Raw genomic sequence first — 4,941 nt, forward strand, 5'->3', positions numbered from 1 at the left:
GCCTCTCCCTGATGGAAACCAGCAGCCAACAGGTGGTCTAATTGAGGGTATAAAAGTCAGCACCTGCCCCCGATGCTTGCCTCAAAGAAGGGCAACCGTGGAGGATTATCTCAATTGCAGGTTTCCCTGAGCTATGGACTGAAGCATCCATTGCAACTCCTTCACCATTCTATTTCTTCCTCTGTGTAATCATGTTTTTTTTTTTTTTCAATCCTCACAAGTGTTATTACTGAGAGCAATTTCCAATAAAGTTTCTGCCTACAAAAAAAAAAAAATGATTCACGTTCTGTCATCCTTATGGAGACAGGGCTTGGGGCCCATGCAAGACAGGGAGTTAAACGTGAGATACTAGCACAAAGCTGGGACCCTTTAAAGGCTGCTTCCTAAGAGAATAGGTAGACTAGAGAAACCCTACCCACCAACAGAAGGAGACAATGGGAAGCCTGCCCTTTGGGTAACAAAAGACAGTTTCTACTAGCAAATCCAAACCCCTAGGATTCTACCGCACATGAATTTAGAATCCAAATTCATGTTACCTGCATGGCCCAGGGACTTATCATCTGAGAAATCAACATAACCTTTGTCTGGGGTAATACGTGGCAGGTAATGATATATGGCAGATGCAAATGCATAAAGCTCTCTGGGGAATTTTTCTCAAGGTATTCCTACAGAAGAAAATGAGTCCAAATAACAATGTGTTCATAGGATAAAGAATAAGAGAAGGAGAAGGAAATTGCTTGACCAGCTATCCAGTCTTATAAAGCTATACAAGGGACAGAAAAATACTATAGAACAAAATGGTATCATATAAAGAGACCTGAGAAGTCTGGCTCTTGACCAAAAATCCGATGTGTGATTTTTTTTTTTTTTTTTTTTTGGCCCAACTATCGGCAATTAGAGGCTTTACCTGACAGGCCTTATGAGGAAAACCTGCCCTCCCTACACCAGTCTTAGAGCACACCCAATGCACTGCAGTCTCGGAAGGAAGCTGCAGTAAAGGACTCAACTCAGCCTCTCCCCTTTTCAGAAGCCTCTGCCAAAACCTCTTTATTGGGGGGAAGGGAGGATTTTTCTCCACTCTCAATTTTCAATACTTTGCCACTCCTAGCCCTTTTCTCTCGCCCTCCCCCCAGTTCTTGGTTTCAGAAAGCTGCAGGAGCCTTTTGTTTATGGCTCACTTAACAGTGAGAGGAGCCCCATGTCTGTGCCGAGCCATCTGAACCTTGACTAGCACTAGCACACTATCACAAGGGGAAAAATAGAACAGGGTGCTTTCTCGGGTTTAGCCTCTTGCTTATCTAGTCTTGAGTGTTAACTTTTGTTTTGGCTTAAGGTTTTAATCAGCTACTCCAAGACTTAACAACTCAGCTTTCTCCAACTCAGCTGAGGTCCTGACAAGACCTAGATAAGTGTATAATACCTATCTTGGTATATAACTAAAGTTACATTACAACTCAGTGAGGAAAGGATGAATTAGTCATTAAACTATGCTGTGACAATTGGTTCTCCATAGGAAAAATGAGACAAAGTTAGATCCCTACTTCAAGTGATGGGCTGGGAAATGTTTAACAACCAGCTTCCTGGGACAGGATTGGAAACCTTATTTGTAGCACTTGCCAATTTCTGTGGTGTAAAGACTCTCACCATGGGTAATCAAGCTACCTATGTGATGCCATGGAATGCAGAGTTGGAAACAGATGCATTTAATTATCTCTAGCAAGCTGATTCTACTACAACACTACTGCCCTCCACAATATACAAGCATAAGTTGCAGACAGAGTGTATATTTAAACGTGAAAAGCAAAATTTTAAAACTTATAGAAATAAATAGATAAGTCTATATGATGGAAGGATAAGTCTATATAAGGAAGAAATTCATAGTAAGACAAAAATAAGTACAAACTTCTTTCACACTATTAGGACACATTGATAATAATAAAAATGTACTTACGTTTTCCAACTTGAAGTGTTCTATATTGTTTTAGATCATCAAGGGAAACATAGTATTTATATAATATGAATGAATGAAGACAGATTTTTTTGAATGCACAGCTTTAGCTTCACACTTATAACAGATAGGTATGCTATTGTTTAGAAGATGATCTTCAAAAGTCAAAAAGTTTACAGTGAGAAACACCTCACTGTAAAAGCTTTATTCTTGCTGCATTTTATTCAAGCTCATTTCTCACTACATTCACAAGAACTGGAATTCATGCCCATCCTGCAATCAGTAAATGTGTCTCTTAAATTTCAATCAATGGCAGAAGGGTGTAGAATAAGAAAAACAATCAGTTTCTGTAACTAATGAGATGATAATTTTTAGCGTAGAGTGATAATATTGTAAAAATTATTTCAATAATTAGCATATTTTATACGTTAAAAATATTATTCATTAAATTCATTTTCTTATCACATTAAGTGACTTTAATACCTAAATAATGAAATGCATTAATAATCAGTTGTGGACATTGATCATAATAAATAACACTAACAACTAAAGTAACCAATAAACATTACAAGCCCTATGAACAAAATAGTGGGTTCCAAACTTCCCCAGAAGGTTCCTCCTTTTGCTTTACTTACTATAAGCAACTGTACATTATTTAAGTATATGATTATTAGCACACATAAAGTATTTCATGGTAAGTCAGCTAGTAGTGTCAAAAGTAAGTGAAAGAATGGAGAAAAGTGTTGAGTTTGCTATAAAAGGAAATAAAAAATTATAAATAAGGCCACATTTTAGATGCACTCTCGTTTTTAGTTCTATTTGATTCTCTCCTCACAGTTATATAGAGCAGAGCCATAATTGAGAGAAACCACTTTATCCTTCTCTTCATTCTTGATTGAAGAAGAAAATCATTGAAACATAACCAATACCCTTTGCAAGTTCACGAGCTAGGACATTTTTCTGCCTTCCTTTTGCAGACTCATATTAAACAGATATAAAGGGTCCTGGGTCAGTCTAGAGTTTACCACCATGGTTCACAAACCTGTCTGTGCATAAATATCTTAGGTACCTATTTAAAATATAGACTCCTGGGCCTCACACAAGTTATACTGATGTAGTATATAGTATCTAGAGATTGGTATTTTCAGTACTTGCCGCCCTCCAAAATTATTCTGATTTAGCCCATCTATAGATAGACTAGCATTTCAAAATTACTCCTAGAATTTCCTGGGAAATATTTATGTGTTTTAGGTAGGGGATTAAGGGCTGGACATGTTTATGTATTCATCTCAAAAAGTGGGAGCAAAAGGATATATGGTAGATATGTGGTTTTCATGTATAAATTCAAAAGTATCTTTGTTGTAATTGGGCTTATGGGCCAAAGAACAAAATTGAAGATTAGTATTCTTATGGGTTTACAATGTTCCGAATACCGTTGTCCAAGTGAATGTCATGGGCATTCCAGCCGTTCAACCATCTAATTATCCACTAAGTATTATCTATTTTACCTTATAAATAACCTGTTATGTCTGTCCATTTTTCTTTTTGTTTATTGATACATAATAGTTGTACCTACTTTGAGGATACATGTGGTATTTTGATACATGCATAGAGTGTGTAATGATCAAACCAGGGTAATGAGGACATCCATCACACCAAACATTCACTTCTTTATGTTGGGAATATTTTAATTCCTCTCCTCTAGCAATTTTGAACTGCACAACAAATTATTGTTAACTATAGTCACTCTATTATATTATCAAACACTAGATCTTATTCCTTCTGTATAACAGTATCTTTGTACACTTTAATCAATCTTTTTAATTCCTTTCATCCACTCAATCCTTCCCAGTCTCTGGTGACCGACCACCTACCTCCATGAGATCCACTTTTTTAGCTCCCACGTATGATTTGAGAACATGAGGTATTTGTCTTTCAGAGCCTGGCTTCTTTCACATAATACAATGACCTAGGTTGGAAAGTTTTCTGTTATTACACCTTTGAACAAGCTTTCTACTCTATGCTCTTCCTCAACTCCCTCTTGAACACTTTTTAATTTGCTCTTTTGTAGTTATTCCCTATATTGCGTTGGCATTGTTTGTACTTTTTCATTCTTTTTCTTTTTTCTCCTCTGACTGTGTATTTTCAAATACAAAGTCTGTCTTCAGGCTTACTGATTCTTTCTTCTGCTTAATTCACTCTACTGTTGAAAACCACCAATGTGTTCTTCAGTTCAGTATATGTATTTCCCATGTCCAGGATTTCCATTTGATATTTTAAATTATTATTTCAATCTCTTTGTTAAATTCTTCTGATAAGTTTGTGAATTATTCTTCTATGTTGCCTTGGAGTTCAGAGTTTCCTTAGAACTGCGATTTGAAATTCTTGATCTAAGAGTTCATATATCGCCATCTCATTAGGTCATGGTTTCCTGTTTGCTGTCATTTCTTTTTGATGTGTCTATTATTTTGCATTAAAGGATTAGTTATTTATGCCAGTCTTCATTTTCTGGCTTGTTTTGATCTTCCTAGGCTGTGTTTGTTTGGATGTTCTTTGCAGTTGCCTATTGAGGTCCCTTAATTCTTGATCACTGCCTCCTTTTTGTGCTGTCTGCACAATTGATCCTGATTATCAGTGAGAAATACAGTTGCTTCTCCTCAAAATAGAGAAAATGTCTGGAAACCAGAGGATTTTATAGAGTGCCCGTTAGTACTTCTATATTCAGTGGCTAAAATTAGTTGAAAATAACTAAAAGCCAATGCCAGCGCCACCACTAAGAGCTAAGATTCTTCAGAAATGAAGCCATGTCTTACCATACCAGCAATAACCATGGTCAGCAGAAGGTATCCTTCATGGCAAATGAATATGAAATGAAGAGTAAAGAAAGTTCTTTTTATTATTATTATTATTATTATTATTATTATACTTTAGGTTTTATGGTACATGTGCGCAACGTGCAGGTAAGTTACATATGTATACATGTGCTATGCTGG

Source organism: Pongo pygmaeus, chromosome X (genome assembly GCF_028885625.2).
Source record: "Pongo pygmaeus isolate AG05252 chromosome X, NHGRI_mPonPyg2-v2.0_pri, whole genome shotgun sequence".
In the NCBI taxonomy this organism is placed as follows: Eukaryota; Metazoa; Chordata; class Mammalia; order Primates; family Hominidae; genus Pongo; species Pongo pygmaeus.